Source organism: Heterocephalus glaber, unplaced genomic scaffold (assembly GCF_053883595.1).
Source record: "Heterocephalus glaber isolate CG9 unplaced genomic scaffold, H.glaber_assembly_v1.0 deba00001472, whole genome shotgun sequence".
Taxonomy (NCBI): domain Eukaryota; kingdom Metazoa; phylum Chordata; class Mammalia; order Rodentia; family Bathyergidae; genus Heterocephalus; species Heterocephalus glaber.
Genome location: NW_028258315.1, coordinates 32,506,982 through 32,534,754, shown reverse-complemented (window position 1 = coordinate 32,534,754; position 27,773 = coordinate 32,506,982). Strand labels below are relative to the sequence as shown.

Genomic DNA, 27,773 nt, shown 5'->3' with positions numbered 1-27,773 from the left:
TTTAGCTATTACAAACTGTGCATATATATATATATATATATATATATATATATATATATATATCACATATAGCTCGGTCAAATGGGACCTCTAGTCCCAGTTGTTTGAGGTATCTCCATACTGACTTCCACAGTGGTTCCACAAGTATGCACTCCCACCAACAATGGAGAAGGGTTCCTTTCTCCCCACAAACCCACCAGCATTTGTTATTTGTTCATTTCTTGATAGAAGCCATTCTTTCTGGGGTGAAGTGGAATCTCAGTGTTGTTTTCATCTGCATCTCTCAAATGACCAGTGATTTTGAACAATTTTTCATATATTTGTTTGCTGCTTTTACTTCCTTGTCTAAGAAATGTCTGTTCATTTAAGATGCCCATTTTTGAAATGGGTCTTTGAATTTGGGAGGTCTGATTTTTATCAATTCTTTATATATTCTAGATAGTAGTCCTTTGTCTGAGGTACAGCTGCTAAAATTTTTTTTCCCATATTGTAGGTTGTCTGTAAGCTCTGTTGGTGGTTTCTTTTGCAGTGCAGAAGCTTTTTAATAAGATGAGATCCCAGTTGTTGATTCTTTCTGCTAGTTCCCGTGCTACTGAGGTTTTGTTCATGAAGTCTTTTCCTATGCCAATATCTTCAAGAGTTCTACCTAACTTATCTTCCAGCAAGTTTAGAGTTTCTGTCTTAATATTTAGATCTTTAATCCACTTCAATCTTAGTTTAGTGCATGGTGATAGGTACTGGTCTAGTTTCAATCTTTGGCATATTGAAATCCAGTTTTTCCAACACCATTTATTAAATAGGCTATCTTTCCTCCAATGAGGGTGGTTGGCTCCTTTGTCAAAGATGAGGTGGCTGAGCATGTCTGGAGTTGTTTCTGCATCTTCTAATCTATTCCACTGATCCTCAGGTCTGTTCCTTTGCCAGTACCATGCTGATTTTATCACAGTAGCTTTGTAGTATAGTTTCAAATTGGGGATTGTGATACCCCCAGCCATGTCTCTGTTGCTTAGAATTGCTTTAGCTATTCTAGGTCTCTTCTGGTTCCAAATGAATTTTTGGATTGTGTTCTCAAGTTCTGTGAAGTATATTGTTGGAATTTCAATTGGCATTGCATTGAATCTATACAATACTTTTGGAAGTATGGCCATTTTCATTATATTGGTTCTTCCTACCCACGAGCAAGGGATGTCTTTCCATTTTCTTGTATTCTCTTCGATCTCTTTTTTCAGAGTGCTGTAGTTTTCAGTGTAGAGGTCTTTTGCTTCCTTTGTTATATTGATTTCTAGATATTTCATGTTTTTGGATGCTACTGTAAAAGGAATTGTTTCCCTAATGTCTCTCTCAGTGAGTCTGTTATTTGTGTACAACAAGGCTATTGTTTTTTGAGAGTTGACCTTGTGTCCAGCTACTCTACTGAATCTGTCAATTAAGTCTAGAAGTATTGTGGTGGGGCTTTTTGGGTCTTCTATGTAAAGTATCATGTCATCAGCAAATAATGACAGTTTAACTTCTTCTTTTCCTATCTTTATTCCTTTTATTTTTTTCTCATTTCTAATTGCTGTGGCTAATGTTTCCAGAACCATATTGAACAGGAGTGGTGATAGTGGGCATCCTTGTCTTGTTCCTGATTTTAGCATGAAAGTTTTCAGGTTTTGACCATTTAGTATGATATTGGCTGTTGGTTTTTCGTAAATAGCCTGAATCAGGTTAAGATAAAGACCTTCTATTCCAATGTTCTGTAGGGTTTTTACCATGAATGGGTACTGGATTTTGTCGAATGCTTTTTCTACATCTATTGAGATGATCGTATGTTTTTTGTCCTTGACTCTGTTAATATGGTGTATTACATTAATTGATTTATGAATGTTGAACCATCCTTACATCCCTGGGATAAATCTGACTTGGTCAGGGTGTATGATCTTCTTGATGATCCTCTGTATTCTGTTTGCCAGTATCTTGTTGAGGATTTTTGCATCTATGTTCATTAGGGAGATTGGCCTGTAGTTCTCTGTTGGGGTTGGGTCTTTCCATGGTTTTGGAATCAAAGTAACACTTGCTTCCAAGAATGAATTTGGAAGTATTGCTTCCCTTTCAATTTCCTTGATGAGTTTAAAGAGTAATGGCATTAATTCTTCTTTAAATGTCTTATAAAATTCAGCAGTGAATCCATTCGGACCTGGGCTTTTCTTCCTTGGTAAATATTTTATTCCATTTTCATTTTCACTCATTGTAATTGGGGTGTTTAGAATTTCTATATCTTCTTCATTTAACTTTGGCAATTCGTATGTATCTAAGAATCTGCACATTTCTTCTGTGTTTTCCATTTTATTGGACTAGAGGTTCTTGAAGTAGGTATTGATGATCTTCTGGATTTCTGTTGGCTCTGTTGTGACTTCACCTTTTTCATTCTTAATTGCATGTATTTGTGCCTTTTCTTTCCTTTTTTGATAAGGTTGGCTAAGGGTTTATCAATTTTATTTATTCTTTCAAAAAACCAACTCTTTGATTCATTGATTTTTTTTGTATTGTTCTCTTAGTCTCCATTGCATTGATTTCTGCCCTAATCTTTATAATTTCCTCTCTTGCACGAGCTTTGGATTCATTATGCTGTTCTTTTTCTAGGAGCTTGAGGTTCTGCGTTAGGTTATTTACCTGAGTTTTCTCTGTTTTCCTAATATGGGCATTCACTGCTATGAATTTCCTGCCTAGAACTGCTTTCATTGTGTCCCATAGATTCCTGTATATTGTACTGGCATTTTCATTTACTTGTAGAAACTGTTTAATTTCTTCTTTAATTACTTCTGTGACCTATTGGTTGTTCAAAAGGGTGTTATTCAATTTCCATGTGTTTGTTGGGGTTTTGTGGTTTCTTATGTTATTGATCTCCAATTTTATTGCACTATGGTCTGATAATATACAGGGGCTAACTTCAATTCTTTTACATTTACTTAGATATGTCCCATGAGGTAGCATGTGGTCTATTCTGGAGAACGAACCATGTGCAGCTGAAAAGAATGTGTATTTCGATTTTGTGGGGTGGAACACTCTGTAAACATCTATTAAGTCCATTTGTTCAACAGCTTGGTTCAGTTGTAGAATTTCCTTGTTAACTTTTTGTGTAGATGGTCTGTATATTTGTGATAGTGGGGTATTGAGGTCATCCACTACAATTGTGTTAGTGTTCATTTGGTTTTTCATGTCTATTAATATTTGTTTTGTATAGTTGGGGACATTTGTATTTGGTGCATATATATTTAGGATTGTCATCTCTTCCTCTTGGATTGTTCCCTTCACAAGGATGTAGTGACCAACTTTGTCTCTCTTAATTAGTTTTGGTTTGAAATCTACTTTGTCTGCAAATAAGATTGCAACCCCTGCTTTCTGCTGGGTTCCTGTGGCATGGAGAACTGTTTTCCATCCTTTTAGTTTCAGTCTATGAGTTTCTTTTTGAGTTAGGTGTGTTTCTTGTATACAGCATATTGTTGCATTTTCCTTCTTAATCCATTCTGCCAGTCTATTTCTTTTGATTGGTGAACTGAGGCCATTAACATTGATGGTTATAATTGAAAGATATTGATTTATCCTTGTCATGATGTTTTACTGTTGTTGGCTATTTTATTTCTTATTTTTCCCCCTTTCCCTTTAGTCTCTTACCTTACCTGGTGGCTTCCCTCTGTTGGGCCTCATGGAGTTGTGATCTTCATTTCTTTTTTCTAGGATATTGTTTAGAATTCTTTGGAGTGCTGGTTTGGTGTTCATGAAATTTCTCAGGTGTTCTTTGTCGTGGAAGTATCTAATTTCCCCATTGATTTTGAAAGATAATTTTGCAGGGTACAACAGTCTAGGTTGGAAGTTATTTTCTTTTAGGGCTTGAAATACTTCACTCCAGGCTCTCTTTGATTTGAGTGTTTGTGTTGAGAAATCTGCTGTGATTCTGATGGGGTTTCCTTTGTAGGTGATTTGTTTCTTTTCTCTAACTGCTTGTAGGATTCTGTTCTTCTGTTGGGTTTCTGGGATCTTGACTATTATATGTCTAGGTGTAGTTTTTTTTTTTTCAATCATGGTTAGTTGGAGTTCTATATGCCTCACTTATCTGTATGTCCAATTCTCTTCCTCTGTCTGGGAAGTTTTCCACTATTACTTCTGTGAACAGTTTTTTTTATGTCAATTGTACTTTCTCCTGTTTTTTCATGGACTCCTATCAGTCTTATGTTATTCTTCTTTGCATCGACTACCAGCTGCTGGATTGATTTCTTGTGGTCCCTTACTAGTTTTAAGAAATCTCTATTTTCATGGTCTCTAACCATGATCCTGTCTTCTATATATGATATTCTATCTTCAGATTCCCTTAATCTGATGTGGATATTTTCAATGGATCTTTTGATCTCCTGAATATCTGTTTGAATCTGTTTCATGGATTCCATTTCTTTCTTATATAGGACGATCATGGTTTCCATTTCTTTCTTATGCTGGGTATTCATGGTTTCCAGCATGTTTCTGAGGTCATCTATTTTTTTATGTGTTTCTGTTCTAGATCTTCTAATCATGTCTTTCACTCTGCTCACCATCTCTGTGGACATCTGGGAGATTATTTCTGCTTTGAATTTTTCTAGAGCCTCATTCATCTCTTTTGTTACTTCCTGTGCTATCAGTTCAGGGTATCCAGGTGGTTGATTATGGGACTTTTCCATCTCACTTTCCCCAGGATTTACCCTTGGTGGGGTGGAAGTCTGAGTTTGTGCCTTGCTTAAATGTCTTTTCATTTTTGTTTTTGGTACTGTCCTTGGTTTAACTCCTGGGTTGGTAGTTCGAAATTGCTTATTGTAGGTATCTTTGTTGCTTGTAATTGGAACCCTTATGGAATAATTTCTTCTCAGAGTTGTCTTCCAGATATAGCTGGTCTTTAAGTTTTGAGTCTCTAATGACTCTAAGGCTATCTCATTTTCCTTATACTAGGAAGGTTCATTGACTAGATCAATACCAACACCTTAGCCCAAGTGATACAATCAGCAACACTATTACATCAAGTACATCATTGAAAATGACATTTTGAGGTAGTTATTAATCTATCACCTTTAGCTGTGTGAATTAAGTCAAGATCGAGGGCCAACCCAACATATAGTGAATAACTCTTCAATATAACAACTTTACCCTTTGGGATGGGGAGTTAAAAGGGGTTGGGGAGGGAGGGATATATGGGAAGAAGGATTGGGGAAGGTTAGCAGTGTAGCTAGAGAACACAGGTGAGAAGGAAAATGAGAATAATAGGAAAATGAAGAACTCAGAATGAGGACCAAAACAGGGACAAAAAGGGAAGATAAACAATGTGGGAGAGCAAGAGAGTGAGTATAAGAGAGAGAGAAAGGAAAGAGAAAAGAAAGAAGAAAAGAAAAGAAAAAAAGGAGAGAAAAATATTTGCAAAGAGTAGGAAAAAAAATTAAAGATAGGAGGAGCAAGAGAAAAGAAAAGAGAAAAAAAAAACAAACTAATAAAACTAATTTTGGGAATAAAAAATAACCATGAAGATGAAGGGCCTCTTTCAGGGTATGTCTCTGCTGTCACAATAGACAACGTGGGTTGCAGTGTGCAGATACAAGTCAATGAGTCTCAACTAGCTAGTCGCAGACCCATGAGATTCAGGCAGATTTCTGGCTGCAAGTCCCAAGTTGAGCTCCCTGTCCTCCTGTAGGGTTGAACTCTGCAGAGTTGTGTTGCAGGTTTCAGCTGCCCTTTGCCTGAAGAAAGTCCCTGTCCTGATGGGAGGTGAAGATGACTCCTACTTACCTGGTACAGTGGTCTGGTTGTCCGGTGTCCTCTGAGTCTTTGTAGTGTGGAACCAGGTGGCTGTACAGAGGAGTGGGGAGGTGTCCAGTGGGTTGCTGTCCGGGCGCGGGCTGATTTGGCGCATTCCGCCCGACTCGCGCCGTTGCTACGGCGTCCTGCAATAACTTTTTTAAAAGTTCTTTCATGCCAATTCTAAGACCACTATTATTGATGGGTCTATTTTATTGTTCTATGTTCTGTTTATGGATATCATTTTCTTATTTCTTTTACACTTTTTATTAGATGCTACATTGTTGTGCTGTTTTGTGTGTTCATTGCATTACTGATAGACTGACTTCTTTATATCAAAGTTTGGTTTTACACTTTGATAAGGCAGGTGTACTCAAATCAGTACTAACAAGTACAAATTTCTGTGATAGCAGTGTTTAAATTTTCAGTTTTCAATAACACTGCCACTAGCCATGTGTCATGATGAAACACTGAAGATGAGCAATTGTGTCAGAATAATTTCATGTTTAATTGTATTTTTTAATTAGTTTAAATGTATATAATCCCTTGGCACTACAGCTTCCCATATAGTAGGAATCCATAAGTGACCTATTCCTTAGGCATGGTTTATGTGTGGTCTCAGATCAGTGTGTCGGGTTGTCAGCATGTTTCCTTCAGTCTGACTCACCTGAATTCTAATGTCTCACAGCATCACATGGCCTTCTGTGTCCTATTTATTTCACTGTGCTCATGCAGCTCTTCTCTGAGCAGTCCTTTGGGATCTCACTGTACATGTACTTGGTATTCAGCCAAAAATTCAAGAGGACCCACATGTTGGAAATGTTTAGAGATTTTCCTCTGCATAGTTCTCTTCCTGTATCCAGTTCTAATGACAGGAGCACTGCAGAATCCCTAAGTTACAATTTCTCTGTTCTGTGAAATCAGGGCTCCTTTTTTAGACCTTGGAGCCCTGTTATGGAAATGGCCCCAGGAAAAATGTTGGAACAAATGTGGACCTCATCTCATGCTTTTCCTCCTCTGCAAGGGTCAGTGTCAGTCCTTGCCTAACGTTCAGTGCCTGAAAATGAACAGTTTTGACCTCTGTTATAGATGTTTACATTGTGAGACCAATTACTAAACTCATAACCTGATCCAGGAAGAAGAAAGATTGCTTTATTTCCTATTTATTTACTCAATATTTTATTACACAAAAAAGTTACAGGACTTTAAAGTTAAAAATATATAACACCCATGCACATGTCTCCTCCAACCCTGTCCTCTCTGCTTTCTTCCTTCTCATCTCCAGCATTAAACATGTTATTAGCTGTAGGTAAACACCTGTGTGTTTACATTAATATCTCCTCATTCCTGTGTAAAAGAAAGCATACTATAAACACTTGCCTGAACAGTTATTGCTATATTTATTTAAAATGGATCTTGGCAATCACTCTCCTTTTTAAAAAAAATCTTTGTGGTACTAGTGATTGAACCCAGACATTTTTGTTTTTTAGACAAGGTCTTGCTAAGTCACTAGGTTACCTAGGCTGAGCACAAGCTTGCAATCCTCCTGCCTCAGCCTCTTGAGAGTGCTAGGATTATAGCGATGCACAACCATATCTGCCTTTACCCTCCCTTTTACTGCTACATAGTTCTGAACTTTTTAAATACACTATGTTTTATTCAACCAATCCCCTTTTGATTGACATTTCAATAATTTCCATTTCTGTCCTGCCACAAATAATACTGGGTCCATTAGTCAATGCCAGTATATTGAGAGAGAGTACAAGAAATAAGATTTTTGAGTCAGAGAAAAATCTATACATTTCACATCTTTATTTCTTTACAATTTTATGTGTTATATATTATGCACTCTCAATGAATCACATTATTTGCAATTTTCTAAGAAATCACTTGCTTCTCCTCTGGGTTTGGCATATGTTAATTTCTTTATATAAAAGTTCTTTATCATCTTCCCAATATGAATTCACTGTACTAATTTCTTAGGGTTTCATTTTTGATAGAACCTCTTTATATAGGCACTGGCAGTGCATATGCATACACACACACACACACACACACACAGAGCTATGTGTGGTTCTTTGTCTTACTAACTCCATTTTATTTTTCACTCAAATGACAAAGCTGAAAATTTGCATCATGATTATCTTTTTTTTATTACCTGTTCCTTTTTAAAATGTCAGTTATTTCCTAAAACAGTGTTCACTTTTTCCCTATATACCCCAAGTCGAAGAGACTGTTTAGCAAACACAGATTTACAACAAAAATTTGATTGATGAATTTAAAGCTGTAACTACTAAGGTTACACGGACATCAACCTCAATAATTTCCCAGTGCTGCATAAACACACAGCAAAATTTAACAGCAAAATTATAATATGCTATTTATGCAGGAACCTACTGTTTCTCTTAGTAATGTGGAAACAGCTTTAAGTCACTAAACACGGAGTGACAAGACAAAGATGTTCCATCAGTGACATACTATTGTATCCTGCTTATTCTCAAATTAAAGCCAAACAAAGGAATTTAACAAGCTCAAAAAGACACAATCAAAGGACTCCTTCTGTGAGTTGAAAAATAAACTGTAATTGCTGTTTGTTTTAAATTTGTATGGAAGGGTACACGTGAAGTTTTTCAAGGGAGGAATAATAATGTAAATTTTCTTCACACAATTTTGTTGGCTGTTACTGTATTATATGTAAATATTCATCATAAATTTTATGCATCATTTAGTAACATTTTGGTATTGCAACTTTTATTTAACCTCCAACTGTTTTATGGCAAACCTCATAAGTTACTCTAATTTAAAAGCATATGGCAGACCTCATAAGTTACTGTGTAAGTGGGAGAAAAACATTTTCCAATACTGGCTATATGATACTCTGTTCCTAATACTATTTATGCAGCAGATAAAGATTATTTATTTTGCATATCTATTGTGATATAATTTCTCCAAGTTTTTGTGCCAAGATTTTCTTAATAAGATTATAATTCTTGGATGTATTCTTTTTTACCTTCTTCTTCACAGCCCAATCCTTCCCTGCATACTTTACAACACCCACATCCACACAGTACATTTTTCCATTCTTTGTAGGTAATACTGTATATCCATAGTTCTTCCTTTCTTCCATGATGCTGCTGTGGTTTTCTGGGGTAAGATATACATATGAAGAACATGTCTCAGGTAGCAGCTGCCCCCTGCTAAGATCTTCAAAGCAGAGACAAGTGCAGGAGCATGAACCCAATCAGTAGCTTGGGACCATTTGTAGCTATCAACTGCCAAGTTCTAAGGGGGGTTGTTACATAAAATAAATAAATATATATATATATATATCATATCCACAGAATATATATATATATATATATATATATATAGGCTCTTCTCAGTCAAAGAATTCTAAATTTATTGACAATTACATTGATTTATCAAGTCCCCATGCATTTTCCTAGTATAAATAATTCTATTTGTACTGCTTCTAGACAGCACTTCTATGAAATGAACATCTGGTCTCTAATATTAAAAGTATTACATTCTTTTTTTTTCCTGGTACTGGGGCTCGAACTCAGGACCTTGTGCTTTTGAGACAGGTGTGGCACCACTGAGCTAAATCCCCAACAAAAGTGTTACATTCCTATATTAAAAAATTAGAAATAATTGAGAAAGAATGAACAAATTAATGGAAGAGCAAAAGTCAAACATTGTTTTAAGGAAACCATTGGCATTATGGAAAGCATGTGGATATCCTTTCATTACTCACAGAAGTCCAAAATATCAATGGATAATAAGATGATTGCTAGAAAAGGGTTTATGTTCATGTCCACTACAGCATTTTACACTTGATCTTAGCCAAAAGGCCGAGAAGCAATAAAACAATTTATATTTTGGGGGGGTGGCGGGGGGGACTGGGGATTGAACTCGGGACCTTGCACTTGTGAGGCAGGCAGCAGAACCACGGAGCTAAATCCCCAGCCCCTACTATAGTGTTTTAATTTAAAACTTCAGTAGTTAGATATCTTTCCTAGTCTCCACATTTTGATCTTTTATGTACTTGCATTTGTGTGTGTTGTATTTAACACTAGACAGTAGACTCAAGAAAAATTTTGTTTCTTTCATTCAATGCTATAGTGATAGCATAATTCTTGGTACAGTATATTATAATTGCCAGTAGTGTACTTGCCTCTGACTGAGCTTTTCAACATCATTTAAACTGTAGTACTTAGTACATATTATAACTAAAAATCTTTCATCTTTATTTTGTAATAAAAGTTATCATCAATTATATTGACTAGGTAGTAAAATATCACAGAATATAAAAAGGACTAATCAAAAAGGATATAAATAAATCAAGTAACAAACATTTAAAAATATAATGTCTTCTTTCAGATCTTTTTGATCCTCAGTCAAGGGTTCATTTCTTCTTTTACTTGCTTCCCAATTATTCTAGGGCATTGAATCAAACTTACTCACATTAGAGACAAAATATATAGAAATATTAGAAATAAACACTACAGATTAAAAATTAAACTCCAGTCAATAAAAAGAAAAAAAGAGAAGTATAACATTTTCAAATACAAGGTAAATTTGATGACCTTGTTACACAGATTTTATAATGCAGAGAAAATAAAATTTACCTTCAGAAGAAGTACCTGGAAGCAATAACTGTAATTAGAATTCTTCAAAGAAAGTCAGGTGAAGTATTATGCAACACTAAGAGGGAGGGGTGAGTCAATGGAAAAGGCAATATCCTTGTCACAATGGTACAATGAAAATGAGACAGCCTCAGTGCCATTAGAAACTCAAAACCTAAAGGCTAGCTATACCTGGAAGACACCTCTGAGAAACAATCATTCCCTAAGGGTTCCAAATACATCAACAAAGATACTTACAATAAGCAATTTCAAAGTATTAACCCAGGAACTAAACCAAGGATGGTAACAAAAACAAAAATGAGAAGACATTTAAGTAAGGTGACTTCCACCCCACAAAAGGCAAATTCTGGGGGAAAGGAGGCAGAAAAGTCCAATAATCAACCACCTGGACACCCTGAACTGATAGCACAGGAAGTAACAAAACAGATGAACAAGACTCTAGAAAAATTCAAAACAGAAATAATCTCCCAGATAACTACAGAGATGGTGAACAGAGTGAAAGGCATGATTAGAGGATCTAGAACAGAAACAGATTAAAAAAAATAGATGACCTCAGAAACATGCTGGAATCCATGAATGCCCAGCATAAGAAAGAAATGGAAACCATGATCGTCCAACATAAAAAAGAAATGGAATCCACGAAACAGATTCAAACAGATATTCAGGAAATTAAAAACTCCATTGAAAGCATACAGAACAGATTAAGGGAACCTGAAGATAGAATATCAGATATAGAAGACAGGATTCCAGTGAAGGACCATGAAAACAGAGATTTATTAAAAATAATAAGGGACCACAAGAAATCAATCCAGCAGCTGCTAGATGGTGCAAAGAAGAGCAACATAAGACTGATAAGAGTCCAAAAAAAAAAAAAAAAACCAGGAGAAAGTACAATTGACATAAAAAACTTTTCACAGAAGTAATAATAGAAAACTTCCCATATAGAGGTGGAAAATTGGCATACAGATAAGTGAGGCATATAGAACTCCAACTAGCCATGATCAAAAAAAATCTACACCTAGACATATAATAGTCAAGATCCCAGAAACCCAACAGAAGAACAAATCCTACAAGCAGAGAAAAGAAACAAATCACCAACAAAGGAAAACCCATCAGAATCATGGCAGACTTCTCAACACAAACACTCAAATCAAGGAGAGCCTGGAGTGAAGTATTTCAAGCCCTAAAAGAAAATAACTTCCAACCTAGACTGTTGTATCCTACAAAATTATCTTTCAAAATCAATGGGAAAATTAGATACTTCCATGACAAAGAACACCTGAGAAATTTCATGAACACCAAACCAGCACTCCAAACAATTCTAAGCAATATCCTAGAAAAAGACAATGAAGTTCACAACTCCATGAGGCCCAACAGAGGGAAGCCACCAGGCAAGGTAAGACACTAAAGGGAAAGGGGGGAAAAATATAAAAATAAAAGAGCCAACAACAGTAAAACATCATAACAAGGATGAGTCAATATCTATCAATTACAACTATCAATATTAATGGTCTCAGTTCACCAATCAAAAGAAATAGACTGGCAGAATGGATTAAGAAGGAAAATCCAGCAATATGCTGTATACAAGAAACACACCTAACTCAAAAGGAAATTCATAGACTGAAAGTAAAAGGATGGAAAACAGTTCTTCACATGACAGGAACCCAGAAAAAAGCAGGGGTAGCAATCTTATTTGCAGTCAAAGTAGATTTCAAACCAAAAGTAATTAGGAGAGACAAAGATGGTCACTACATCCTCATGAAGGGAACAATCCAAGAGAAAGATATGACAATCCTAAATATATATGCACCAAATACAAATGCCCCCAACTATACAAAACAAATATTAATGGACATGAAAAACCAAATAAGCACTAATAGGACCTCAATACCCCACTATCACAAATATACAGATCATCTACACCAAAAAAAACAACGAAATTCTACAACTGAACTAACCTTTTGAACAATAGATATTTATAGAGTGTTCCACTCCGCAAAATCAGAATACACATTCTTTTCAGCTGCACATGGGTCATTCTCCAAAATAGACCACATGCTAGCTCATAGGACATGTCTAAGTAAATGCAAAACAATTGAAGTTATCCCCTGTATAATATCAGAGCATAGTGCAATAAAAGTGGAGGTCAATAACATAAGAAACTGCAAAACTCTCACAAACACATGGAAATTGAATAACACCCTCCTGAAAAACCAGTGGGTCACAGAGGAAATTAAAGAAGAAATTAGCCAGTTTCTAAAAGAAAATGATAAAGCCAGTACAACATACAGGAATCTATGGGACACAATGAAAGCAGTTCTACAAGGGAAATTAATACCAGTGAATGCCCATATTAGGAAAACAGAGAGAACTCAGTTAAATAAACTAATGCAGAACCTCAAGCTCCTACAAAAAGAAGAGCATAACAAACCCAAAGCTCATACAAGAAAGGAAATTATAAAGATCCAAGCAGAAATCAATGCAATGGAGACTAAGAGAATGATACAAAAAAAATCAATGAATGAAAGAGTTGGCTTTTTGAAAGAATAAATAAAATCAATAAACCTTTAGCCAACCTTAACAAAAAAAGGAAAGAAAAGGCTCAAATCCATGCAATTAAGAAAGAAAAAGGTGAAGTAATGACATACCCAGTAGAAATCCAGAAGATCATCAATACCTATTTTGAGAACCTGTACTCTAATAAAATGGAAAACACAGAAGAAATGGACAGATTCCTAGATACATATGAATTGCCAAAGTTAAATGAAGAAGATATAGAAATTCTAAACACTCCAATTACAATGACTGAAATTGAAAATGTAATAACAAATTTATCAACAAAGAAAAGCCCAGGTCCTGATGGCTTCACTGCTGAATTCTACAAGACATTTAAAGAAGAACTAATGCCATTACTCTTTAAACTCATCAAGGAGATTGAAAGGGAAGCAAGGCTTCCAAATTCATTCCTGGAAGCAAGTGTTACTTTGATTCGAAAACCAGGGAAAGACCCAACCCAAAAAGAGAACTACAGACCAATCTCCCTAATGAAAATAGATGCAAAAATCCTCAACAAGATGCTAGCAGACAGAATACAGAGGGTCATCAAGAAGATCATACACCCTCACAAGTTGGATTTATCCAAGGGATCCAAGGATGGTTCAACATTCATAAATCAATAAATGTAATACACTATATTAACAGAGTCAAGGACAAAAACCATATCTTCATTTTGATAGATGGAGAAAAGTCATTTGACAAAATCCAACACCCATTCATGATAAAAACACTACAGAAAATTGGAATAGAAGATCTTTATCTCAACTGCATTAAGGCTATTTATGAAAAATCAACAGCCAACATCATACTAAATCATCAAAACCTGAAAACTTTCATGCTAAAATCAAGAACAAGACAAGGATGCCCACTATCACCACTCCTGTTCAATATAGTTCTGGAAACATTAGCCACAGCAATTAGAAATGAGAAAGAAATAAAAGGAATAAAGATAGGAAAGGAAGAAGTTAAAGTATCGTTATTTGTTGATGATGTGATACTTTACATAGAAGACCCAAAAAACTCAGTCAAAAGTCTTCTAGACCTAATTGACAGATTCAGTAGAGTAGCTGGATATAAGGTCAACACTCAAAAAACAATAGCCTTCTTATACACAAATAGCAGACTCATTGAGAAAGAAATTCGGGAAACAATTCCCTTTACAATAGCATCCAAAAACATGAAATATATAGGAATCAACCTAACAAAGGAAACAAGAGACCTCTACATTGAAAACTTACAGCACTCTGAAAAAAGACATTGAGGAGGATATAAGAAAATGGAAAGATATCCCTTATTCCTGTGTAGGAAGAACCAATATAGTGAAAATGGCCATACTTCCAAAACTACTATATAGATTTAATGCAATTCCGATTGAAATTCCAACAATATACTTCACAGAACTAGAGAAAACAATCCAAAAATTCATTTGGAAACAGAAGAGACCTAGAATAGCAAAAGCAATTGTAGGCAACAGAGACATGGCAAGGGGGTATCACAATCCCCAACTTGAAAGTATAGTACAAAGCTACTGTGATAAAAACATCAGGTACTGGCAGAAAAACAGACCCGAGGATCAGTGGAATAGTTTAGAAGATGCAGAAACTCCAGACATACTCAGCCACCTCATCTTTGATAAAGGAGCCAAAGACCCTCACTGGAGTAAAGATAGTCTCTTTAATAAATGGTGTTGGAAAAACTGGATTTCAACCTGCCAGAGATTAAAATTAGACCCATACCTATCACCATGCACTAAACTAAGATCAAAGTGGATTGAAGATCTAAATATTAAGACAGAAACACTAAAATTGCTGGAAGATAAGTTAGGTAGAACTCTTGAAGACATTAGCATAGGAAGAGACTTTATGAACAAAAGCTCAGTAGCATGGGAGCTAGCACAAAGAATCAACAACTGGGATCTGATCTTATTAAAAATCTTCTGCACTGCAAAAGAAACCACCAACAGAGCTAAGAGACAACCTACAATGTGGGAAAAAAATTTTAGCAGCTGTACCTTAGACAAAGGTCTACTATCTAGAATATATAAGGAACTGAAAAAAATCAGACCTCCCAAATTCAAAGACCCAATTCAAAAATGGGCATCTGAAATGTACATTTGTCAGACAAAGAAGTAAAAGCAGCAAATAAATACATGAAAAAGATTCAACATCACCAGTCATTTGAGAGATGCAGATGAAAACAACACTGAGATCCCACCTCTCCCCAGAAAGAATGGCTGCTATCAACAAATCAACCAATAACAAATGCTGGTGGGGGTGTATAGAGAAAGGAACCCTTCTCCATTTTTGGTGGGAGTGCAGACTTTTGCAACTACTGTGGAAATCAGTATGGAGATACCTCAAAGAATTACTAGGGCTAGAGGTCCCATTTGACCCAGCTATTCCCCTGCTGGGTATCTTCCCCAGAGAATTAAAAGAATCAAACCAGTATCGTGTTGAGGATTTTTGCATCTATGTTCACTAGTGATATTGGCCTGTAGTTCTCTTTTCAGGCTGGGTCTTTCCCTGGTTTTGGAATCAAAGTAACACTTGCTTCTAGGAAAGAATTTGGAAGCCTTGCTTCCCTTTCAATTTCCTTGATGAGTTTAAAGAGTAATGGTGATAGTTCTTCTTTAAATGTCTTGTAGAATTCAGCAGTGAACCCATCTCTGGGTATCTTCCCCAAAGAATTAAAAGAATCATACCACAGCATTATATGTGCACCTATGTTTATAGCGGCACAATTTCTAATAGCTAAGGATTGGAAGCAGCCCAAGTGCCCATCAACTGGACACTGGATAAAGAAGATGTGGGGTTTTTTTATAAAATGGAGTACTACTCAGCCATAAAGAATGAGAAACTAGAGTCATTTATAGCTAAATGGATGCATATTGAGGCCATACTCTTAAGTGGAATAAATAGGACACACATGTGTAAATACCGAATAATATCTCTAGTGTGAGAAACTGAAAGTGTAAATAAGAATGAAAATGATTAAAATAAATAATTGATAATTTTACATAAGAAAAGGTCCAAAGGTGGAGGGGTGGTGGGAGGGGAAGGGGAAAGGGAAGAAAGGAAAGGAAAAAGTATGAGAAAGAAAAAAAAAATGGAAACGAAATCTATGTAAATAGGGAAGGGTGGTGAGGGTGAAGGGCGCACAGGTAATGTGGAAAAAAATAAGAACTAAGATACATCATGTTCAGGTACAAACACCCAATGATAAATGTAAATGTATTGTAAAGCTAAAATGTACCAATTAATATATATACATATAAAAAGAATCAAATCACAGCAATATATGTGCACCCATGTTTATAGCGGCACGGTTTGTAATAGCTAAAACTTGGAAACAGCCCAAGTGACCATCAATTGAAAACTGGATAAAGAAGATATGGTTTTTTAATAAAATGGAGTACTGCTCAGTCATAAAGAATGAGAAACTAGAGACATTTATATCTAAATGGATGCATATTGAGGCCATACTCTTAAGTGAAATCAATAGAACACATATGTGTAAATACCGAATAGTTTCTCTAGTGTGAGAAACTGAAAGTGTAAATAAGGATTAAAATGAATAATTCATAATTTGAAATAGGAAAATGTCCAAAGGTGTAGGGGTGGTGGGAGTGGAAGGGGAAAGGGAAGAAGGGAAAGGAAAAATTAGGAGAAAACAAAAATGGAAATGAAATTTATGTAAATAGGGAAATGTGGAGGGGGTGAAGGGCACACAGTCAATGGGGAAAAAAATAAGAACAAAAATACATCATGTACAGGTACAAGCACCCAATGATAAATGTAAACGTAGTGTATACCTAAAATGTACCAATAAAAGAATAAAAAAAAAATTAAATAAGAAAAGAACATAAGCCAAGCATAGTGGTACATGCCTATAATCCCAACACAGGGAGGCTGAGGCAGGAGGACCACTCAATTCAAGCACAGCCTAGGCAATTTAGAAAGACTCTGTCAATAAATAAAAATTTAAATATAAGGACTTTATATGTAGCTATGTGAAGGCCCTGAGTTCATTCCCCAGTAACAAAAGGGGTGGAATTAAACACATATATGAATTCAAATTTTTTATCTTATATCCCATTATCTTGCTAAATATTTATTATTTATAGTGGAAGCTTTTGTAAAATCTATAAGGGTCATAGGCTGAATATCATTCCATAAAGACATCACATCCTGGTCCCTGGAAGTTGTAGATATTATCATATAAGGCAAAGGAAAACAAAAAGACATTATATATGAATTTATTCTCCTTGATGGATGTAGTAATTATGTACTACAAATATGTACTAATAAAAATTAATATATTATAAATGCAATTAAGCTATATCTTGGATTATTCTGTTGGGCTCTGAATGCAATCACTTGTATCATTATAATAGGGAAGCAGAGAGAGTGTACAGACCCACAAAAGAAGACAATATGAAGACAGATTAGAAACAGATTTAAAGAAATTGAAATTTAAGATTGGCATGATGAAGCTGTAAGGGAAGGAATGCTAGCAGCTACCAGAAGATTGAAGAGGCAAGGAATGGGTCCTCCCTAGAACCTCTAGAGAGAATGTGGTCTAACATTTTGATCTGGGCCCAGTGAAGTTGATAGCAGACTTCTGGCCTCCAGAATTGCAAGACTGTAAAACTCTGTTATCCTAAAACATCCAATTTGGGCTAGTTTGTTAAAGCACCCTCAAGATAGAGCTTTAATATATAAGGTATGATAGAAAAATAGAGTACTTGATTAGATTTAATAAATTTATTACAGTGAAAGACACATTGCCAATAGTCCCCCTCAAAGTACCCCCCACACTTCAAATACATTTATTCCATCATTCTTGCCACTTTTGGAAGCAGTTCTGGAAGTCCTCCTTCCTGAGTCTCCATTCCTGAATCAATTCAAAATGTTTACATTTTAGTCATTTTGACTTTGGGGAAGAGCCAGAAGTTGCATGGTGCCAGATCCAGTGAAAGGCTGGATGAGGCCACAGCATGATGTTTTTACCAGGCTGCTTTTCATTAGATAGCACTCGGAAGCAGCATTCGCTGTATTTGTGATACACTTGGTAGAGAGACTCAGGAAAGAGGATTTCCAGAACAGCTTCAGAAAGTGGAAAGAACAATGGGATAAATACGTTCAAACAAGGGAAATACTTTGAGGAGAATTAGTGGCATGTGTCTTTAACTGTGATAAATTATTATAATTTAAATATTCACCATAATTTCTGATCATCCTTTGTATTTTGTTAGCTGTATTACTACAATTGTTTATAATAAAACTACTATAAATAATATTTTTATTTTCATCCTCAAATTGTTTATTGCAAATATTTAAAAATAGAATTGATTTTTTATTCTGACTTTGTATGCCATGATATCACTAAATACTAGCAATTTATGTGTACACAGATTTCATAAGATTTTATAGGTATATATTACATAGTCCAAAAGTGAATTTTATTTTTTCTTTTCCAAATTCTATGTCATTTATTTCCTTTTCTTGCCTAATATTCCAGGAATTTCAGCATATTATTTCATGGAAGTGATCATAGCACATCACTTCTTTGTCTTTGTCTTGTTCCTAACAAGAAAAACACGAAAGAGTTTGAATTTTAGTATAAACCTGGCTATTTTTTTCTTTATTCTGTGGTACTAGGAGCTGATACAACAGCCTGGTTCATGCTAGGTAAGTGCCCTACCATTCAGCTATATTCCCAGCCCTTTTTACTTTGTATTATGAAGCAAAGTCTCCCTAAGTCATTCAGGTGGGACTTGATATTGCGATCCTCCTGCCTCAGCCTCCTGAGTAACAGGGTTACAGACCTGTACCACCAAGCCCAGCTGGCTATTGTTTTTGTCAATGTACTTTATCAGATTTAATCTCTAGTTTACTGACAGGTAATTTTTAAATTCATAAACAGATGAGTTTTTTGAAGTGCTTCCTTCTCCATCTATTGAAAGAATCATATAATTTTTCTCCTTTATCATGTTAATGTAGTGAATTTCACTGTTTGACTTTTGAATGTTAAATCAGTCTTGCTCTATGAGGATAAATCCTTCTTGATCATAATATATTATACATTGCAAGTTTTAATTCACTAATAGTTTATTATGAGTTTCTGCATTTATGTTCATGAGGAATGGTGGTATATAATTTTTTAATCAGGATTAGGATGACCTCATAAAACAAGTTGGGAAATAAATAATCCTTCGTTATTTTATGAAAGAATTTATGAAACAGTGACAGTGTTCCTTCCTAAAACACTTGCTAGAATTCTTCACATGGCCTGGAATTTGTCACATGGGCCTGGAATTTGTTTTAGGTTATTTTTTAAAATTATATTACATCCTTAATACAGGAGGTTTATTTGGATTTTTCTATTTTGGCCCCCATTAATACTAAGATGTATTTTTTTCAAAGACTTGGTCAATTTTATCTATTTTGCCAAATTTACTGCATAAAGTTAATCACAACACAGTCATATTATCCTCTTAGTGTCTATGGTAATAGCCCCTAAGTTTCTGGACAAGTTTTTTCTTAGTTATCCTGTGTGCCTCAGCATTTAGCATATCCTTCACATCCGTTCAGTGAGGGACATGGTAAAGAAACAGGAGATGTGTGCAGACTCACTTTGAGGTGGGAGCGCCTTGATATTCTCATTTATCTTATCAGTCCAAAGATGGCCGTTAAAAGCCAGTTTAAGGTTCTGACAGTTTCTCCATCTTTGATGGATTCTTCCCAACCTCACCACTTTACCAGATATGATGCTCCTATGATGGACAATTGCCTCTTGGATTTTAGTTCAATTCTATTTTAGATTTTAGTTTATTTCTTCCCCCAGTGATCTGAGTGGGACATAAAACATATATAGTCCCATCAGGACGTAGACTCAGACTTTAGTTTTGAAATTCTCTGCCCCCACTCATATTCATATGTTTCATGAGAGACTACTTGTTGCTTGAAAAATCTCAACGGATGTATGTGCCACTTTATTATAAAGTAAAAATGAATGTTGGGAATTTTATACTAAACCCTTTACATACCAGACTTGAGAATAACTCCTTTATCATAAAAAAAAATTTAACCTTCACTTTTTTGAAGAATGAAACCCTAGAGTTAGAAATATATAATTTACTTCTTCAATAATAAAGAAGTTTTCTTTTTATTCCTTATGAAACAATCTTTATTCCAGACAGTAATGCCTAAGCTAAGGAAACAATACTTTTAATGAATTTTAAAATTAAACCAGAGAGATGTGCTTTAACAGGAGAATATGATTCCAAATATGTGCTTTTCCCCTTGTAAGTTTTTATTACTTATTTATTACTAGTATTTACCATGTCAAACCTTACCATTTTCCAAAGAGAAAAGAAACCTTTTCTCCTTGTCAGCATTGTGTGAGTTCTGAAGAGATTCACATGCTCCATAACCTCGAAAACATCCTTAATGAAGTAATAACATCATATATCACATCTGCCAGAGTTACATTAAAGATACCTGCCTGTGAGATCCTAAATCATGTCTTCTCCTTGGGGCACACAAATTTACATTTTCCTTCTTCCCTATGAATCATGCTCTGATTTCTAAACAGGATTGCCCAAGGCGGAGACCAGGTAGCACCCTAAGGAGGTCAGGTAGTCTTTACTTGCACCTTATCTAGGGTGATATCCTATCTTAAGATCTGAGTTCCAGCCTTGCAGTTCACCACACTGGACTTTCTTAATGCACCTTCAGCCCATGGGTAACTAAGGAATAAGTACACCAACTAAAATATACTCTAAAAGGTACATAACAGTAAAAAGCTAAGTGAAAATAGAACTGAGCACTTTTTAATGACCAGAATGTTTTGGTTCCTACTTAGCATCCCCCAACCCTCTCCAGACGGAAGTTCCTAAAACCTAAAATCCACCAGAATTTAGCTTTGTGCTCCTGTAATTCCATCCACAAAGGTAAGATGGTTTTAGGAAATGTTTGACCCAAGTTTTGGGAAGGTGCAACACAAGAACTGACTCCACAACAGGGAACATACACTGTTCCCTTTGTACAGATGTACTATCTCATAAAAAGTATTACTACTTTTCCTTCCACCTCTGAACAATAGATATAGTGACCATATTCCTTGTGACTATGAATTTTTCTTTTCCTGTAAAGATGTTGCTAGCTTTACTGAAATTACTACTAAGGTTTATTTTTTTCCTTGAACCTAGTAAACATTTTTTTCCTCCATATCATTGAGGGCCCTTTGTAGTTCAAATGAAAGAAAAATCCAATTAAAATTAGCTTGAACAACAAATTGAATGGAAAAGTATTTCAGTGGTTAACTTAGAGTTTGAACCTGCCCAGTATCCCATTTCCCACTGTCCATTTTCTGTGTCAATGTCAATATTTTTGGATAATTAAACTTACTTGGATAAATTTCACAGGAAAAAACTCAGGTACCCCAGGAAATGTGTCTTCAAACCTCCTTTGCTCTGATTGGATGATTGCCAATCCTTGAAACAGCCACAGAAAGGTGGGAATTATAATGTTCCAACTTGCTAAAACCAATCAGGACCTAGCCCTAGAGTTTAAAGAGAAATCAAAGCCACTAAACCCGTAGGGTCAAAATGACATGATTGGATTTCCCAGGAGAAAAATCAGGTATATTCCAGGGAAACAACCAACAAATACCCACTATGAACCCTTTGAATGGTCCACATATTAAATTATTAAAATCTCACCATTTTTCAACCCTTCACTACAGTAGGCAATAGGAATAATCACAAATTCCCCCAAAAAGAAGAAACAGGAACAAAATAATGGACCTAAAAGCACTTTCCTTCTCCAAAGATCTATGTTAGGAAGAGGGTGGGAGATCTCAGTTTCAGATCATACAAACTTACATTTGACTATTAAGATTTATTTTAGTGTTTATGGATAAAAGCAAAGAATTATTAAGATTCTATAGATTATATTATTTATTTTTAGAGTTAATTCCAAAATATTTAGTCTATCCTTGCACAAATGCATCCTTTAAAAAAGCAGAGTTATTGGAATCATTAGAATAGAATCCTTATTATGTCAAATCTCAGAACACATGCCAAGTCTTTTGCCCTCTGTTAAGTATCACTCATCAATATCCCCATGTTGCTTAGGCAAGTCTATTGTAAATTTTCCTTCTGATCTGGATAAGAATGATATTCTTCCTTACCCTCCCCCTCTCTCTTATAGGTAGTCGATTACTCCAGCGCTAATGCAGATCCAAGTGCTATTTTGGTGTCCATTGCCTCGCTGATGAGTGACCAGACCCAAAAGTCTTTCCTTTTACAATGAAGGGCACAGCCGTCCTTTGCTGCTGCAGCTCTCTAACTGCACACAGAACCACTGCTGCTCTACAGGGTTCAAAGACAAAAGAAGCCTCTCTCCCCAGTATTCTCTGATGAAAGCTCCAGGCCAGAGCAGACCTGGGTTTCCATCATCACATCTTCAGTGCTGCAGACCTTCAGCTCATCCAGACCCATCATTTTCCTAGTCATGGCTTGTGAGTACTTACTCTGAGTCAGGAGTCAGCCAGGGTCAGGCGACAGAATAGCAAGAGCTGGTGATCACACACAATCATCTAGACCTGCCAAAGGCACATAGCTAGTACAGCCATCCTTGCCTCTCCCAATCTTTTCCACCTAGGTCCAGGTTTTGTCCAAATGCCCCTTTTGTCTTTTCCCAACAACTAATTTGGGTTGAAGACATTTATGTTTATTCAACAAGATGCAATAACTTCTAACTCAACTGTTCAACATCAATATCAGTATAAATCGTACTATTTACCTATCTTTCCCCCTGCAACTGTGAGGCTCCACATATTAGTAGAAATGAGGGGCATGACCACATCCACTTTCAAAGCTGATGCCAAGGATCTGGGTCATACCAATGTACAATGTGAAGTTTTTCCCCAAAACAAAGATAGCTGAGCAAGCCAACTACTCAAAATTGAAACTGTTAGCACTCTTTGCCTAGAAGTTATCTTGAAAGGGAACAAAACAGAAAAGGAGGAGAGAAAAATTCTATGAGAAGTTTGAATTCATCTGTTTCAGTTGGGAAAATGAAAGAAAAAAATCATGCATTCATCCGAATGGCTTAATAAACACATCTAATTATTATGCAGCATAGGAATCTACTTGTTCATAAAAAAAGTGGTCTAAATCTACTTTGTTATCATCTCATCTGATTAGAACATTTGATCATGGTGATCATTCCTGCTCAGCCATCCTGGCTTGTGCAGAGAATATCCACCTAAAACTTGAGCTAGCTAAGTACATCACTGCTTCCATCACAGGCATGCCTCTGCTGTCTGGGGCTAGGAGAAGTGTGAAGCACACAGGAATAGATAGGATCTTATCCTTAGGTGACTGTCACACAAGGGGATAAAATCTCAAACTTAAAATACAAAAAAGTAAAATTTCAGAAATAAAAACTAAAGCACATTCATAAATCATAAAATGTGCACACATAAATTTTGTGGACATATTAAATCCAAGATAAAAAGTCTTTGGTTTTATGTAAGCAGAATAAATTAAATGTAACACAAATCATCACTGTACACAAGTTTCAGAGGCATGGATGTGTCAAGGCTTTTGCTTTGTGAGACTTCTATTTTCAGAATTCATTACATTTCAGCTGTAAGAATTGTTTATGCCCATATTAAAAAGCTGACAACACCAGTGGAATGCTAAAGGGTAAAAAGCACAAGAAATGTCAAGAGTTTGATTGTCTGTCTTTGTCTATTTGGGTACAGGTGAGAATTCTTGTGTGAACAGGTAGAGTGTGGATGATACATAGGATATAATTAGGAAATGCCCAAAGAAGCAAAGAATAATCTGAAAATATAATAATTGGGAACATGTCCAACAGACACATTAGCTATGTGGAAGTTGCCTGAATTTCTCATATATGATAAAAATATCCTAACTTTGAAGTTCTACGAATTTTTAGTTGAAAACAATGTGTTGCATTTGCTCTCTCTCTCTCTCTCTCTCTCTCTCTCTCTCTCTCTCTCTCTGCCATTCTGCTATATAAATTAAATGCATACAGCATGATAGATCCATGGCTGCAGGGAGAAGGAGAGAAGGACTGGGGCAAGTCTGGGCAGAAGCACCATAGCTGGTTCTAGACTGCAGATTCTTCAGATGCACTCAGTTCAAGGTCAAGAGCTCAAATAATCAAAGCCTTTATAATTGAGAAAAATGCCTAAACTATAGAAAAGTGGGAAAGGATAGCTCAGTATGCTCTCCCACATCCAGCACTGAAATTCAGCTATTATGATCATTTTGCAACATTGACTAACTGTGGCTCACTGTCTTTCTCTCTGATAGAGATAGACAGACAGACAGACAGGCAGAATCCATATATATTCAGTATATTTTTATCTTAATTCCTTTTTTATTTCTCTGAATTAGATTACAAACAAAAGAGCTCAGACTTACATTTTTATATTTTTGTCTTGTTACTACTTGTCAATCATCATCAAGTTGGGCTCTTCTACTCATTGAACGGTTTTAAATCCATTTCCCTGGTTCAAGCCTTCACTGTTTCTAAATGATGTTATAGACATGACCTTCTAACTGTTCTTCCTGGCCCAAATATTTCCTTCTTCTATATCTCCTGTCTGCATAATTGTTCTAAAACAAATATATAACTGCCACACTCCCCCAGTGTCTGAAGAATAAAGTCCAAATGCATTAGATGTCTTGTCAACTGGCTCTGGTTTTCATTTCTTTTCCCATTTATGTCTCTTCTCTACTGCAACCCTACTGCAACCCAATTGCCATTTCCCCAAGGAATTTCCAAATCCTCTGCTTCAGATGCTCATTCTATTCTGCTTGGATAAATGCAATCCTACTCTTTCTTAGTCTTCTTCAACTCTTCAAAATAAGGCATTTGGTCTCTCTTCTGTGATCATAAGACATGTTAATCTATTATGTTGCATTATAATCATTAATTTCCAAGTCTGTCTCCCCCAATAGACTATGTTCCTTCCACACAGCACTAAACTGGATCATTGTACAATTCACTAATACTGTTCCTACTTCCAAAATGTGGTGCTTCATATTTTCTGATTATCTGAATATTAGTAAATTATAAAAGTGGAAAAAGAAAACAAATTTGATACTCAAAAAGCATCAGACCATGTTTTCATTAGTTTTCTCACATTCTACATGTGTTTTTACTATTGCATGCTTCTGAAAATCTCAAAACCATTTTATAAAGTATTTTGTCATCTTTAGGGATGGAAGTTGAACAACCACTTAAAATGGTGATTATGGTTTGTTTTGACAACAAGATTCCCAATTAATATATGGTGTCCAACAGTTAAATTTTAATACAAATGAGAAAAGTGAAGTTCGAGGAAGAGAAAATATGACAGCTGGTAGAAACAAATTTTTCATCCCACTAATATGGGGACTACATCCCATGTTGCTTATGATCTGTGTCTCAAATCACATTGCCCCATGTCTCTAGGCTGTCCACCAGTTAATGTGGCTCTTTTGAATACTGGTTTTTTGGCCTTATATTTACATTCAGTCCTTCAATATTCTCTCATGAAAGGCTGAAAATCTTGGGCGCACCCAAAAATTGAATGTCGATACTTTAAAAAAGTGATTAGATTATTCAGCTTTCCTATTGCTGAGACAAATTCCTGACATATGCAACTCAAAGGAAAAGTACATTTTGGCTCACAGTTTCAGAGGTTTTTGTCCATGGTCAGTTGGCTCCAAGAAGAAATAAAGTGGCAAAGAGCATGGTGGAGCAAAGCTACTTACTTCCCGACAGCCAGGAAGCAAAGAGCAGAAGAAGAGCATTAGAGAAAGGGGCCAAGGATCACATACAGTCCCCCAGGTCATGCCCCTGAAACCCACTTCCTCCAACTAGGTTCCACCTCCTAATGGTATCCTCAGCTATGAACTCGTCAATGGGTTAATCCACAGATGAGGTTAGAGCCTCCACAATTCAATCACTTTTTCAGGAGTCTCCTAAGCTGACAATCAAGATTAATGGACACAGTGGTAATAACTGGTAAACTACTGATAAAAGTTCCCTTATGAGGTTTGGTAGCTATGTTTTTCTACCTATTTTTTCCTTACATATTTCCAGAAGATTTTTCTCTCCTTCATCTCTTGGTTCACAGTTGTGGCTTCCCTTTTCTGCTATTATTTTCAAGTGATTGTGAACTATGCTTATAAAGGGACGCTCCAGGCACAAGTTACCTAGAAATTAACCTCGTGGGTTTTGCCAAGCCATACCAATGGGCACTGTATTTCTTTTCAATTAAAACTGGAGTGAATATTCCTCAACCCAAATATACTTTTCTTTCCCCTCTTTTTCATAATCCTCTACAAATAGCCAATTAATAAATTTAACCTTCCCCCCATACATACATATACCCTAACTCTAAAGAAGGCTCAAAGAGCTGGCACATCACTCTTGACTGCTCACGAAATCTGCCTAAAGACATCCACTCAGACTACAGGTTTAATTATAGCCACTGTGGACTATAGCACCTCTCAGCCATTCTCATTATTGAAAGTTCTCAGGATCTCACAGAGCCTAGTGATAACATCTAACTGCCATAGCAAATCTCTCTACCTGCACAGTGAGTGTCTGCCTCTATCTGGCTAATTGCACCCCATTATTGTGTCATTTAGACAGAGATTCTGCAATATTTTGAAAGACATTGTGATGGCAAGGTCTCCTTGTTCCTGGGTATACATTTGCTGCCTAGAGAGGAGCAGATCATCTTTCAGGGAGATGGCCAGAAAGAAACTGCATATCTCGCCACAGTGAGCATAGTCACCAACCCAATCATCATAACTCTCCCAAGGAAAATGGCTATTTTGGTCTGTGGATTAAGTGACAATAAAAGCCTAAGGAAATCCTGTGTTTTTGCCATAAGCGAAATCTTTCCTGTTTCTCATCTAGTTCCAATGACAGTCTAAAGTCAACTTACACCTCTGTTTCACAAAAGAATAATATGCCCCATAATTATAGTAGACAACAATCAAAGCCTTAATATCCTGGTCCCCTGTCCTACCACTATCCTTACCCTAGAAATTGCTCATTTAACAAACATTATCAGGATTATAGGCATATTGTCACTTGTACATTCCATTGTTTGTTTTTGCTTTAAACACATATAAAAGTAAAATTTCACATTTCCATGGTGAAAGAGAACTGTCACAAAACTAAGCCATGCCAAACAGAATGCAGCAAACCATCAAGAATCCAACAAAGTTGGATTCACAGGGATTCAGGGATGGTTAAACAAACATAATTCATGATTCAGCATGATTCAGCAAATCAATAAACATAATACACTATATTAACAGAGCCAAGGAAAAAAACTATATGATCCTCTCAACAAATGTAGAAAAAAGCTTGTGACAAGGTCCAACACCCATTCATGACAAAAACCCTACAGAAAATTGGAACAGATGATCTTTATCTCAATCTGATAAAAGTCAACTATGACAAACCAATGGCCAAGGTCATATTAAATGGATAAAAACTGAAAACTTTCACTCTAAAATCAGGAACAAGACAAGGATATCCACTGTTACCTCTCTTGTTCAGTATAGCTCTGGAAACATTAGCCAGAGCAATTCAACAAGAGAAAGAAATAAAAGGAATAAGGATAGAAAAGGAAGAAATTAAATTATCATTATTTGCGGATGAGATGATATTCTACATAGAAGACCTCTACCAAAAGACTTAGATTTGATAACAAATTCAGTGGTGTAGC

General features: G+C 35.9%; 1 non-coding gene across 1 annotated transcript; it reads right to left on the bottom strand.

Moving 5' to 3' along the window:
- Positions 1-9,470: 9,470 nt before the first annotated feature.
- Positions 9,471-9,656, bottom strand: LOC147826307 (U2 spliceosomal RNA). The gene has a single exon (XR_015439634.1). It is a non-coding gene; the product is annotated as a U2 spliceosomal RNA (small nuclear RNA).
- Positions 9,657-27,773: the final 18,117 nt, after the last annotated feature.